Source organism: Phalacrocorax carbo, chromosome 8 (genome assembly GCF_963921805.1).
Source record: "Phalacrocorax carbo chromosome 8, bPhaCar2.1, whole genome shotgun sequence".
Taxonomy (NCBI): Eukaryota; Metazoa; Chordata; class Aves; order Suliformes; family Phalacrocoracidae; genus Phalacrocorax; species Phalacrocorax carbo.
Window position 1 is genome coordinate 39,863,998 of NC_087520.1, and position 15,145 is coordinate 39,879,142.

The 15,145-nt window shown below is 43.7% G+C and overlaps 1 protein-coding gene across 6 annotated transcripts in view; it reads right to left on the reverse strand.

The window, feature by feature from the left end:
- MAF (MAF bZIP transcription factor) overlaps positions 1-15,145 on the reverse strand; it is a 191,326-nt gene that overhangs the window by 134,809 nt on the left and 41,372 nt on the right. Inside the window, exon 3 of one of the 6 annotated variants that reach the window (XM_064459633.1) lies at positions 6,875-6,892. The exons of the other annotated variants lie outside the window; for them this stretch is intronic. The gene's annotated coding sequence lies outside the window, so the exon portion shown is untranslated. Of the gene's footprint in view, positions 1-6,874; positions 6,893-15,145 lie in introns of those variants that run through there. 6 annotated transcript variants of the gene reach the window in all.

Consider the following 15,145-nt stretch of genomic DNA (forward strand, 5'->3'; position numbering starts at 1 on the left):
AGATCTTTGATAGGTTTCCCTGCTTCTGCAGATGTTCTGCAGGTGGTGAGAAGAACCAGCTGTTTTTCGTTCCACTGAACAGAAGATGATGTCCTGTACAATGGAAGCAAAGGTGTTCAGATCAGGAAGGCCAAAACAATGATCAGCGTCAGTTCCCAACCCTGAACTCCATAAAAAGCCAGCAACAGTGAATTTCCTCCCCGAAACCTAACTTCACACTCCCAAGGGGATGGCTGGCATAGAGCAGTGATACCTTCAGGCACTGCCAACGTATGCTGCATGACTTGCTCTGCACACAGAGAGGTGCAACAGGAGAATTTGGGGAACATTTTCATGTCATACAACTTGGCCAAAATTTAGGCTCACACTCCCGAAGTTTATCAAACCCATACGAGGTGCTGATGAAAGGGATGTCCAGGACAGCTTCTGAAAGCAATACACTGTAATGCCAAACCTTAGCAAGCCTTGATATTTATCACCTGTAATTCTTCTTCATTCTTCTACCTTTCACTTTTTATTGACTTAACCAGATTAAGGCAAACAAAAAAAAACCCCAAACAATTGGAAAACCTTTGACTGTTCTAACCAAAAAATTAAAATGCTGGAAGTTAACTGTAAATCTGCAAAAAAACCTCACTATCCTCACTGAAGCAGAACCTTCAAACACATATATATAGAGTCATGTAAACGCTACTGCATAATGAATAAAAGAATACTTAAAAACAACATTCTCAACCACTTTCAAATTATTATATCCTTGTTTCATTTAAGCTGAGACTTAAGAACCAAAAAAAAAGTTTGGAAAAAATATTTTTTAAGTAAAAGAAGTCCCTTTCTCTGTGAACAGACTTTCTCCAGGACAGAGAGGGAAATTTTCTGAGTTTTATCATTTTGCCCCTCGGGAATTCAGGAACAACCAACAACTCAGTAAGTGTTTCTTCCCATTATTTGAGGCTGCTAGTTAGCAATGGCTGGTCAGATAAGGCACGTGGTACTGCTTCTACTCCCCGATTGCTCTGGCGCAGAAGCACCCTCCTAGCCTTGAGACTTATGTAAGGGATCCCATCCATCACAGCCATGTCAATAAGAACTTGAACCTGAATGTTTGCAGAAAGCAAACACTAAGAGTGCAATAGCAGAGTCTACCCCAATTCATTTCAAAATTCCAGCAAATATTTGTGAACAATGTTTTGTAGCTTTCGTACAGGTCCCACTGGCGATTAAACTCAGCTTCGAAACACACTGAGGCTCTCGGTGAGTTCTGAGTGCTGAGAGGTAACAACATGCTGACAGCAAGGAGAAAATGATGACTGCAGAGTGAAACACAGCCTCGGAACAAGCAAAGACTAAATAAACTCTCAGCATACCTCAGTAATTCTTTGTGGCATAAAGCATAGCTTGAGCCTTGTCTGAACCGGGCTCTTACTTAAGTTAGAAAACCATGTTCAAATTAAATTTAAAGGCCATTCTTCTTAAAAGCACTTCTACAATGCTTTGGCTGGACAGTGTGTTTTTCTAACCAATGTTTACATAGTTTGACCCATTTTCACTTATTTGCTCTAACTGAAACTATTAATTAAGCTATTTAAAAATTAAATGGAGTATATGCCTCCTTTGGACTGGATCTCAGGCTTCATTTAATTGTCGGTTCTTGTGCTGAGTTTGGCTGTGAGGGTGTGTGAATCTGTCTCCATTTGGAAATGAACCCAAAATTACAAATATATTTCATATAGGCTCAAGATTGAGTAAAATGCCGAAGACATGCCCTATTTTAATTGTTTTAATTGTTTGAAATACACCCCTGTGATATTAAAAATTACATCTGCAATAAACATGGTGACATGAGCCCGGTGTAACTCACTGTCGGAAATGGTGTACATCTTTAAATGGCTGAGCTGGTGTTAGAGGCATAAAACAAAGTTTGATTTTGTGAGCAAGAAAACATTCACACATCGCATTTCTTGTGATTTATATGCCAGAATCATGCTGGATTTTCAAGTGAAAAGGGTCCTTAAAATTACTGAAAAAGGGTAATCTCTATTTTGTTATTTGCAACTAATATAATACAAGGCCTGCTATCGTAGAGGGGCCCAATGTGCATAGCAAAGTCTGATTTAGATTTTCCCATTGAACGGCTTTTCTGTATAGAAATCTCACGAAGACACACTGATCCTTTAAACTTCAGTGTTGATGCTGAAATTATGCTGTGTGTCAAAATTACATCAAACAACTGCACTTATTTCCACCAGAAAAATTTGATTATTTCACTCTCATTTACATTACATTTTTTCCCACTATAATGCTGACTTGGAAATTCCCTTAGGTCTGGACACCTCCAAGTAGACTTTTTCAGTAGAAAGAAAGCTTTCATTATATTTCTCTTTTTTTCTCCTTGATTTGAATGTTATAATTGGATTGGAGAGATATTTATTGCAAACTTCATGTTTTGCCAGGCTCCATGAGCGGCATCTTTTAATTTCTCTCATTTCAATGAACCTTTTGACTTGACAAAAGTGGCTCTAAGGTATTTTTACAAAAGAGGCCAACAGAGCCAGTTCATTTTAAACCCCTCTCTTTAAAGTATCTCATTTCCTTATAATTTCTTAATAGAGGCACTATCCTGCAATGTCATAAAGAACATCGCAGTTGACTTCAGTGGGATCAGGATCATTCCCAACTGTAATTAGTTCTATATTTCAAAATATTAGAGGTCATTTTCTTCCTTTTTTTTTTTTTTCTCCCATCTGAGAAAAGAAAACATTTGGAAAAAAAAAAGACTTTCAAGGATGACTATCAGTAGAATACTAAAAATAAGTTGCACGCATTCCAGTTGCTACAATTTATACCTCTAATGAAATTTTCCTCTTCTCATTTACTGCAAATTTTTAATGTGAGCTTTTACAGCCATTGATTCAGTGTCTTTAATCTTCCACCAATATTAGATAGAAATGGAACTAACTAGGGAAAATCCATCTGGTTATAAAGCACACTGTCTATAAAGTTGTTCAGTTCATCCAAAACTACTTTTTTTTCCCAGTGGGTCGGATAGGATAAAATTATAATATTTTGAAATACTGTTAATAGTATTCAGAGATTAATACACTTGTAATTAATAATAAGTTTAAAATATTATGATGCCTCTGGAGAAATCAAAGGATCTAATGTCAATCACCCTGACTACCAGGGATGGGCTAGATCCCACAGTGCCAGGTTCTGATGCTCTTAATTAAGTTCGGTAGCAAAACCTATTCTCTGAGCCCAGTAGGTGAAATTCAGCCCCAGCCCAAGCCAGGGAGGGAGCACATCGTTTCCAACTACTAATTTAGACGGGATCTGTCAGGGTTTGCATGAGCAAAGGTCTGGGAGCCAGTCTCACAGGGAGAAAATAGCCAAGCGCCCACACCCCAGGTCGTGGCCTCTCCATCCTTCCCTTTGCCGAGGGCTCGCCGCAGGCTCCGCTCGCACCACGGTCGCTGTTTTGCAAAGAGGGCTGTGCCGGTTCACTGGGAGCTGATGGGCTCCCTCCCCTGCCCCGAGCTCCTCTCCCTTGCCCCGTAACCACTCCAGAGCAGACACCCTTTGTCCACATAGTCTATTTATAAAACCCCACTTCTAAAAACGTGTCTCGGCTGGCATGGGTCAGCTTCACAACACCAATTACGGCAGCCAAGCTGCGTGGCAGGAAGGTGCAGCACCCAAAAGAAATGGTGCAGGGCCAGTAACAACTTGACCCTGAGCAGCTATAGGCAGAGCAGCACGTCTGACCATGCCCTCTGAGCAGGGGAAAAGCCTACGCTTTTCCCTCATGACCATCATGTCAATGTTAAAAATATAAAGGATTGCAACCCTGCAAAGAGCTCGACTGTTGCTGGTGGACAGTCCCTTTAAAATCTGTCAGTCTATAATGCAGAATGAAATCCCGCACCCGCTGAAGTGAATGGAAAAACTCTCCTGCCCTGCAGGGTGCCAGGAGTTCCTTCCCAGGGCAGGAAAGTTAAGGACATGTGCAAGACATTGGCAGAATGAGGGACCTATTTTTGGACACTATCTATGCTAGGTATTTCTACCGATCCTGTTAACACTGTACTAGACCACGTGGGAATCATTCATGCATTTACTAATCATGAACCAAAAAAGGAAGATTGCCCAAATTTACCAGATGAGGAACAGATGAGCAAAGGTGGGGTCTGTCTGCCCAGTGGCTGTTCCTGCGTATGAGCTCCAGCTGGGACATGGGTACGCCACGCAGCCTGCAGCGGCAGGGCACGGGGATGCCAACTCTGAGCTACCTCCTCTGCCTTTCGCATGCCCATGCATTTACTCTTCCCACACCCTCTCTGCACATGCAACAACAGATGAGCCCCCACCAAACACCCGCCTGGGCTTCTGCAGCCACCATGCATAGGCAGGCACGCGTGCATTCTCATGGGAAAGCAGCATGCACCCCCACAGTACGCTGCTGCCGGGACCCGAGTTGTGCACTTCCCACCCCGGTTGCTTCTCATCAGACATAATTTCATGGCTGGGATTCAGAAGAAGGTCCTGCCAGGAAAAGATTGGTGAGTTCACATGTTTCCAGGGCTTCATCCAGGAGCCTGTGCCAGCCTCCCAGACGAAAAGCTCACTGCTGCTTCCTACAATGGATTAAAATGTTCCCTCCATGCTGGCCAGCATGGATTGGAGCAGGAGAGGTGAGCAGCCTGCATGGCCATGGACACAACCTGGCACATGAAGTACCGCAGCCATGCACAGCCATCATCACCACCTGGGCTGGGCACAGCAGAGATTTAGGGGCTCTGAGCACGTGCATCTTTTCTCCTCCATCTCATCTATATCTGGCAGAGGGAAGGAGTGCGATCTCATGACAGTGTGAGAAAAAGTCTCTATTTATTCTGTCTGGAAGGGCGTTGCGTGCAGTGAAAGCCTCTCAGCCCACGTGCATGCTCAGAGGAGGCATCGTTCGGGCTGCTGACAGATGAGCCCCAGTGGGTCCCCCCCACCATGGGAGGCTACCCCCAGACCACAGCCAGCAGAAGGAGGCACGCCTTCACATCCACCACTTTAGTGCAAAGTCCAGCATCCTAACACTGCCCGTGAAATGTCGGTGCCAAATTTCAGTGGGCCGGAGGTGTGGGTACGCGCTCCCTTCTGCTGACTCGGCCAAGCTCCGGGGCCCCTCGGGGCTGGCGGCGGTGGGGGCACTTCTGTCAGCACTCTGCGGAAACAAGTTAATTGACATATGCTAACACGCTGTTAAACATAACACAGTCATGTTTAAAAATACGCTAGCTAGTCGGATCAAATGCATTTTTAAACATGCCTTTTTTTTTTTTTTTCTTTTTTTTTTCCAAAAAGGAAGAGGTTTTGGTTAACATGTGCTAGTAAAAACATTTTTGAACACAGCAGAGATGCAGGAGATGTGAAAGCTACGGCAAGCGTCCTTTGGCCAAGCATAGTCTGCAGGGAAAGTTGACTTAAAAAACAGGTCTTCCTCGATAATGTTAATTTGTTTACATTGTCCAGTACACAGGATTTCAACATGAACATACGGGAAAATGTTTATGTGCGGCATAATACCCATGTAATCCATCCACAATGTTTATAAATTCAGCCCTAAGGCACTACAGCAATAAACACCATCATCGTGTAATACGATAATAATAACTCCCCAAAAGCGTTACAAGTCTTCCTGTCAATACAGGTATCTCTTTAATGACATGTTAAAACTGAGAGCAGAATTAAAACCAAGATGTAGTTTTGTGTCTTTAGTGATAGTTGCAATATACAGCACTACTCTCTTCAACTGAGAGGACTCTGTAAAGTCCTGTTGCTGGAAAACACATAAACCTTTTCTCTTTGCATGTTCTGCTGCTGCCAGCTGGTCCTCCAGGTGGGCTCACCTAAGGATTCACCTATGAAATGATCATATCATAGTCTGAAGCCAGGATCCTCCACCGTATTATCATTTCAAGCGAAGCTGTTCACACCATCATAGGCTAGTGAGTGTGATTTTGGCTGGTGGATGAAATACCAAGTGCAAGAGAACAGCAAAAAGACAAAAGACTTTGTTTCCATGCAAATGTAACGTGAAACAGCAAATGGAAAACGGCATAGCAAAATCTAGGTCAATGAAAAGGTTACTTGTATAAAGACAAAATAAGCAGAATTGGCTCTAAATATAACAAATACTTACTCAGTATTTTACCAAAAGCATTGAGGGTTCTTTAAATAATATTGCCGGGGTCTGATTTGTAAATCCGCATGCCCAACCACCACAGTGCAAAATGAAGTCAAAACTCAAAAATGAAACCATACATCAGATGCCTGGCAATGAATGTACACGAATATATGCTGTGATTGCCCTTCATCTGTGCCCGAGTCAGCTGTAACTGCAGAGTTGCACAAGGGGTTTTAAATCAGGCTTTGGGGATAAAGTGCAGAACTGGGACCCATCACTCTGCTGAAACCGCATGGGCTACGGAGGGTTTGCACTGCTACTGCTAAGAGCCGACATTTCTGTTAGGATAAGCGTGGGGTTTTTAAGGTTTACATTTTCTTTGTGTTTAAAGCACAGGAGAAATTAAGACAAAGATGACTACGGAGAAGAAAGGAACCTGAGGGACACTTCAAAGCAAGCATGTCACTACCGAGCCGCCTGGGTCAGGGGCTCACCAGCTCCAAGTGCTGCTGCTGGATGCGTTGGCAACCTCAGAGCTCGGGATGCCTGTCCCAGAGCTTGACCCCTGGCTGACGGGCATGTCGTCACAGAGCTTGGGCCGAGATGTGCTGCAACTCGATGCCATGCCCTCGTACACCCGCGAGACGTGGAAGGTGAAGGGAGGCTGAGGTTGGAGCTTAGAGCAGGTTGAACATGTTCTCTCAGCAGTAACTGCTACTGGGAAGAGAAAGGAGAAAAGAGAAAGGAAAAAGCCCAGGCTGAACATTTATTCCAGGCTCCTGTCCTTTCCACACTGTGTGTACGAGGAGGTCAGAGGGCTGCCCTGACTGCCCCTGCTCTGGGGCAAATGCTCCTGGTGAGAGGATCTGGTAAAAATCTGTAAGGTCCTCTGGCTCAGCTCTTCCCTGGGGGAGATGATATTATCAGATTTTAAAAAAGAAAAGCAAGTGAGAAAAAAAGCTGCTAGCTTATGAACTTCCTTGATCTGAAGCTCCACAAATTCTTTCCATGGTTTTGGTACAGCACCTTATGTGCAGGGTGGAAGGGGAAGCTATTGAGTGTTGAATTACAGAGGGGAAAAACATCTCAAATTCCTTTCTATTTATACTCACAACTTTTCCAAATCTTTATACACAAATCCCCTAGCCTCAGCTGAACTGCTCACGGGTTACAGGGCCAAGAAAGAGGTGGAGCCTTCATAGCTTGCGCTAAGCCTTTCAGAAACTTGGAGAAAGTTCCAAAAAAATGAAAGCAATGAAAATTACCATGCCAGGCATAGAAGATTTAACCTTTACAGCGCCCCGCAAGCACAGAGTTAATATACAAGACAGTAGGAGGTTGCTTTCATAACAGGGAGCATAGGTTGCTCATTTGTGAGAAGTTTTCTGGGACTACCTTCATTGTTAAGCTGAGGCTGACACTGGGTACAGAGAGACAGAAATTTGACAAAAGCATTGAGCGTTTGGGGGTATTTGAGAAAGAAATCTATTCTGGTAGTCCAGACACTAGGCTGGGACTTGTTAAGTTGTGAACTTGTTAAATTCCTACTCCACCAACGGCTTCCTGCATGACAAGAAACCAAAGCCTATTTCTGCTGGTACAAATTCTCCTTGACTTTAACAGACACCGTGGCCTTCATGTTTCAGCTCTTCACCCATAAAGCTGTTTGACGGCTGCTTCCCCTCTGGGCACACGAGCTCCACTGAACACCTGTGTGATGAATCAGTACACCACCAGGCAGAGAGGGGCTTTAAGCTTAGGGGACAGGTCCAGGTGCAAATCCTGAGCAATGCATCCTTGCATGGTGCTTCTGTGCCTCCTCATATAAGCCGGCTCTTGGGGTGGCTTAAAACCTCAGGTAACTCATTTATTTAAAATACCTTTTACCTCTGTTACAACCAGTAAGGTGGATGGTTTCAGATTTTAGTTTCCTTGTCATTATTTATGGTGTTCCTTTATTTTGTCTATGTTTTGTTCATTGTTTTCCACCAAAACAGTGGATTAAATTATCAACACCCATTTTTACTCCTGTTTCTGGTCTATTTTCACTTCACTGCTTTCAAGTTTCAGCAAAGTCCTCTTATTTTTGGATTTCCAACACTGAACATGGCAATACAGACATTAAAGTAAGAAATATGCTAATTGGACTTTATAATAAATGTAAAAGTTATGAGAACTCTCTAATCACATGAGATTCGGAGGCTCCCATCTCTACCCTAATTAAAAATCTCAGTCCTATATGATTTAGCACGAGGCTGAGCGATACAGCTCACAAGTACAACGTGCAAGAATGAAGCACCCCATGGGCTCCTCCAGGGGGACTCATGACACCTTACATGAGCAAATTTAAGGTCTTAAATCACAACCATATATCTTGATTTTATAAGCAGGAGCCAGGAAGCTCCACCAGCAGAAGCAGGAATGTGGACTCCAGGACTGATTCTGAGCTCTGAGAAGGACTCGTAAGAGCCTCAAGAGGACTGAGTGGAAACACCCCATGGGGTGCTCCAGAAGGGTGGTTTCTGGCCTCATATCTTCTGAGAAAACCTCTGGAGGGTGACACATATATCCTACAGCCCATCAACCTCTTCCCACTGGCCCAAAAAGTCCGCGGACAAGAGAAGCATTGATGGCCAGGGAGCTGGCTGCCCTCCCAGCTTCTCCACGAGGGAAGGATGGATCCAGGCTCTCAGCTTTGCTGCTATGCACAAGTCACCAACAGAGCCGGTGGGGCTCAATGACACATGCAGCCGCTGTACTCTGTTATGTTTATCCGCACCCAAGTGCTTTTTAAATACGGACTGCTGAGTTACCCCAAAAGCACCTTAGCCAATATGCTCGCCGATTTCCAACCAATAGCCCTTAAAAATAGAGTGGTGGCTGTTTCGCCGCTGTTAAACAATTAACTATAAGATTACTAGAGGTCTGGAGCCTTTTGTACTGAGCTTCGACCTGCAGCAGTATTTCCCTGCTAGAGAAAAGCAGGCTGGAGTTGGTGACATAACACCAAATATACAGATGGGACCACACTATAATTAGCAAGGGAATGTCATTCCTGCCATCTTTGCTTCGTTTGTAACTGTGCCTGTAAGCTCTGGGGAATGGTGTGCATTTCACACAGTCTGCACAAGAACGAGGATTGCCAACTGTCCCAGTTCTGGTGGGATACCCTTGGTCCTCTGCCCCGAGGCTTGCAGAGATGCCAGCAGCACCGCGGGAGAGCAATGCCCCTCGCCATGCCGCCGCCAGGACCCCTGGTCCCGGGGCAGAGGGGAGGGATTTCTCTGCATGGCAGCAACACACTCAGCTCCCTCTGAAATGCCATGTGCTCCTGTCCAGAGGAGCGTTACCCATTGCTTCTTGACAGACTCCTTCACACACCCCCAAAACCACCCTTTTGCCTACTGTCAGGCCAAACGCACAGCCTGGACCTAACTACAGAGGCTGATAACTCTGCTCCCCTTCGAACTCAGCTCGCTCCCAGGAGGGGGAGGATTTATTCAGCGCAAATACAGGGATTTTCACTGGAGCTCTGCTTTTCAGCATGTAACCACTATTTTAAAATCTCTCTATTGGTTCCAGTAAAACACCAAATCAATGCTTAAGGTTTTACTGCTTACTTTAAACGTGCTCAATACATAAGTCCAGTTGTCTTTTAAACACTTTGTCATCCTCTGCAGGCACTTAGATGAAGAATTTACTGTCAGCTCAATTCTGTCTATGGAATCAAGTGAATTTGTTTGGGTTTTCACCAGGCTCTACAAACTGTTGAAACCAGCCAAGGGAACAAACAAACCTATAATGTAATATGTTCCTTGTCTTATCACGCAAAGTTCAAATCAGCTTACTCAAGAGGGTTAATTCATCCTATTGAGTCCGAAGGGACCTTGACTCTGACGATCTCAAGACATGTTAGGAACATTAAACTGCACAGATTTTTAAGTCTGGGGATTTTAAGCAGAACAGACCCCTGAGATCACCTCATCAGTTCCTCCTTTATGGCAAATCATTTCCCTGTGCATTTCTTGCACAAACCCTAAATTTTGAGATAAAGTAGATCATATTTTTCTGGTAAGTACTGAAGCCTTGATGAAAAACTTCAAATGATGGGAATACCCTACATTCCTAGAGAAGATTCCCCAATTTTTCATGTCTTCCATATAAAAAAAATCCACCTCCACAAGTCCTCCTGCAGTGCTGTCATATGGGTAAACTGAGTTCTGGAGGAGTCAGGACTTCCCTAAGGTTATACAATGACAAAGGGTATTTTCCCAGTGGTATTTTCAGCTCATCTAAGCTCCGGCTGCTGCTGAAACGGCCTTCTGTTGTACCACCCCCCACCCCGCCAAGCCCGCACCCTTGCTTCCCCCCTGCGCAGCCCTTGCAGGCAGTGCCATGAGGGGGAGGCACCCCCACCACTCCCAGCACCCGCCTGCACCCACAGTGGCCGAAAGCACCTGCAAGGATGCGCCTCAGCAAGCTCAGAGCCCTCGAGTCCTGCCTGGGCTGTGATGGAGGAGTACGGCAGCTCCTGCTGCGAGCCAGAGCAAGCGTCCAGGAGCCTGGAGACCTGGGGTCTGTTGCAGCTCTGCCTCTGAATTTTTGCAGATCTGTAGGGAAATCACTTATTTCCCTGGGATTTTCCTATAAATTTGACGGAGTGCCTTTGAGATTCCCCAAGGAAAGGCACTGTTCAAGTACAAAGCTTAATTATGATTGTTATAATATAGTCAAGCCACTAATTCCCACTAAGAACTGCAAATCGCTCCCATTCCACTCCTCCATCCCCCAAGCTTGTCAGTGCTGCTGGACAATTAATTCCCCAAAAAGAATATATTAAACACATGTGAAATCTTTTCGCAGGACATCTATGAGCAGATTGCAGTTTCCCTCAAACATATTTGTGATTTGAATGCACCAAGTGATGTATTTCCATACAATTTTTTTAATACCTTGACAGAATCTCTTCAAAATTCAAGTTCTTACTGGCCAAATAAATCTTGTGACACTGTTCCTATGCCTGTGACCAACTGAATTTTTCTACCATGTACAAATTTAAAATTCATTTTCTATAAAGCTTGCATAGTTGTCTTTAGAAATCACATTGAATGAGCTGCCTTTTTTTTTCCCCTCAGTTAAAATTAGTCATTTTGAAATCCACAGGAAGCATCCCAGGAGGAGTGTAAAAGGCTGAGGTGAGTTCATTGAAAACCTCAAGTGAATTAAAATACATTGAAAATACCTCGCATTTTTGCCATGTAATAAACACCAGGGCTGCCACAAGAAATGCACCAGCCTCTCTCAGCCAAGCTGAGCAGCAACAACTGCAACTTTCCATAAGCCTAGGGGTTAACGAAACCCATGCCATAAGGGTTAAAGGATAAATTCAGCTCGAGGGCCACCACTTAGGGAGCATTTGAAGGGCAGTTCAATATCCCACCTACAAAAATCATTCCCTCTGTTGTCAGCTCTGCAACCAGAACAAGGAGCTCTGAGATCTATTTGTGTAATATTAGGCCTGAAAAAATTTACAAGTTGTGATGAAATTAAAGACATCCAAATTTTTAGCCATTCTCTGCTGATAAAGGCTCTATTATTACCATTTACAAAGGGGAAACACAGCCAATTATAAGCTACTTCTGGCACATGCCAGGCCTCAAGAAGAAGATAAGCCAACATAGCAGAGCTTGCAGCTGGAAGCCCAGAAACCTGAAAATGAGCTGACTCATGGAAATACCCTCATATAAAATATCGGATGGTTATTTTTCTCTGCCTCCTTTCTGCGTGTCTTAGGAATGATATATGAATTGCCTTATTTACTTTGTCCCATAAAACTTACATTTTTTTATTAATGCGCTGCCAGCTCTGAGAGCAGTAGGTGTGGGAGCGGATGGAGGGAGGGCAGCAGGGAGGAGAGCTGCTCTTTTGGGGGCACAGCAGGAGAAAGGTCCCCTGTAACTCAGCAGGTCCAAAGGCACGGCAGCAAACTTTCAGCTGAGCTCCCAGAAAGCAAGCCAGCTCCTCATTCTGCCCTGATTTCACCAAAATGAGGAGGCTGCTGCACTGACATTACACTGGGTAGAGTTAGTGCAAAATGAAGTTCACAGAATTTATGCTCCTGCCAGAAAACAAACTGTGAGCAGGAGCAGAGGTTTCCCCCGGTTATGCCCTGTGCTGCCCATCCTAAAGCCTAGCTCCAGCAGCAAACCTGACGCCCAGCTCCTTTGATCCTGCTCTTCCCCAGCAGGCAAGGGGTGCGACTGGCTGTGGGCTGCCATCAGTGTGGATAAGGACTGGACTTACCTGGTCCCTGGCACAGACACCAACGTGGAGATTTTTCTTGCACTCTGATTTTCATGAGGGCTTCGTGATGTTTGAGGTGTCCTTCCCCTTTCAAAGCCACTTGGAAAGCACTCACACATTGTTAGGAGAGGACTGGGTCCAGGTGGGTGGGTGGTGGGATGCTATATGCCTCATTTCCTTAGGAAACGAGGTTAAAAAAGCCTGCCCTCCCTCCTGTTATACTGCACTATTGAATTAAGGATGGTGAATGCTCATTATGAATAAAATTAAAAGCAACAGCCTCATCTAACAAGCTATTTTTATCTGCTCCTCACCTAGACAAGCAACAGAAGGAATTAAAATCTAAAACAAAGAGCCACAGTTGGGGTCAACTGGTGGAGTTTTGCTCTCCACCAGCTCCAAGCATGTTGAGAAAGATTTAAGTGAGACAACCTCCCTTAAAAATTCCTGTCCAAAAAAGACATGCTTTAGATGTTTTTTTTCCTGGGAAACCCACGTCTAACAACTATAAGGGCACAGACTGGGAGTATATTTCCATTTTCCTTTTATATTTCCAAGGGAAGAAGGCATGAGCTTTGCAGCATTTCTTGCACCAGCTGCTGGCCTCCGTGGCGGCAGGATAGGTAATTAAAAAGGACATTGTGTAACAGATAGATGCAGGATAGTAAGTAGTCATTACTTGATATATAGTCTATCATCTATTATTAGAGGCTAATAATTCTCTAACCTATTCATGTTAGTCTTTTGTCTGTGTAGCTAGCTGTTTGGCACGCTCTATATTTCTCAACATAAAATTTACTCGATGTTACAACTCATATCTAATCCTGAATTTCTGTGCATTTCACTGCAGTATATCATGTAGCTAGGTAGAAGCTCAACACTAAATCCTTTGCAGAAGGAAGAACGAGCCAACAAAACTCCATGTTTTCACATTCCTGCCAGAAAAAAAATGGTATATTGCATATTTTTCTTAGTTGTAATTTCAACATTTATTTCCATCTTTAGAATGCTGCAAGTCAAAAGATGTTTAGCTGTACTTTACACAGCACTCAATAGTGCACTTTTTGCCTGATATTTTTACTCTTGTTGAAATAACCTGTATTTTAAATGCATTTATACATACATTTAAATACATTTTAAAATATGTATTTTAAAGGGAACCAAAGGAAGTGCGATTGTGTTTAATCACAGGGAGCAAAATCCTCAAGTCATGTAAATCATCGCTTCACAATCTGCTCCGCAGTATCCTAATTTGGAAAGTGTATCATAGCAAACAGAGCTGAATTTATAAAGGATTCTTTACACGTTTAAAACATTCATGTAACTTAGGGTGTCAATCTCCATCAGCTGTCCTAGATCACTCCAAGAAATAAAAGTAGTATTTTTTCATTTCTTATTTCTATTATTTATTTCTTTTCTTCTAACTACTGATACTTTTTAAAATTTAGTTTTATTTTACTTTACTTTCTTTTACTTTCTTTTATTTCACATTATTTTATTTTATTTCCAAAGCCCAGTCTAAAAACTTAACTTGTGCTATAAAAGAAGCCAAGCCACTCCAAGTACCCAATTACAGTGTCTCCAGAAGGTTTAGAAGACAGAACAGCACTGATAAAAAAAGCCACATGGGATGAAGCAATAATACTGCATTCGCCCGCAGGATCTCTGCTGATGAGCAACTATACAAGGACTCCACTGATAAGGGTTTACAGCTTGAAACTGTAGTAGCTGTACCAAAAATGAAACCAGATCTCTGCTTCTGTCTTCTGCAAATTGTTTTCCAGCGTGACACTCTTCTGGGAGACAGAAAACGTTTGCCGTGGGTTATCAAAACCTTACACTTGCTGTTAACCTGGCCATGCCGCCAGCCAAGGAGCCGCTCTGAAATGAGGGAGGGAGGACAAAGTCTGCAAACCGCTGGGAGAGGTTACAGCAGCCGCTGGGAGCTGGGAACGGAGCAAAGGGACCCTCCCGCAGCCTCACATGCAAATCACTCCGGATTACAGCAGGACCCAACTCCAGATTAGAAGGAGAGTTGAGCCATACAGTTAGGAACTGAAACGGCCGGGGAAAATCCCTTCCCAGGGATTACGAAGCATACAGCATTCAAACCATGTGATATATTTTTATGTTGTTTATCTTGTTTACATATCCTTCATATAAAAGCAGGATTTTGTCCACCGAAGGCTACTAAAACCTATGTGCATTTTTGCAGTACTGTACTGTTCGCTTTCATCCGACAACAACATTGCATGTGTGCTCATTCGAATCCCATTCCTCATAGTTTCACCCGGAATTGGCACTAACTGCCCTCTCCTATAGACAGATTCTGTATGCTGTGCTATAGCTGTTATACTCCACCCCAAAGATCGCTGCAGTTTGGTTCTGAAAGATTTGCTTTCAGGCTCCCTACAAGAGTACAAGCATTTGGGGTCCTTTCATTGTTTTGGAGAGGGAATAAACACCATTTGTTAGGACTTAGAGCAGAAATACAAAGGTTCCCATAATGAGAGGCTCAGCTCTGACTCTTGGAAAGATGCAGGGAAGGTTGAGCACATGTGAGTTACCAGCCCGGCCAGGGCATGCCGTGCTAATGCAATTACAGAAGGCTGGTATCTGAAAAGGAAAAGCGTGCGCTGATATTATAGCAATAGTAAAGGAGTA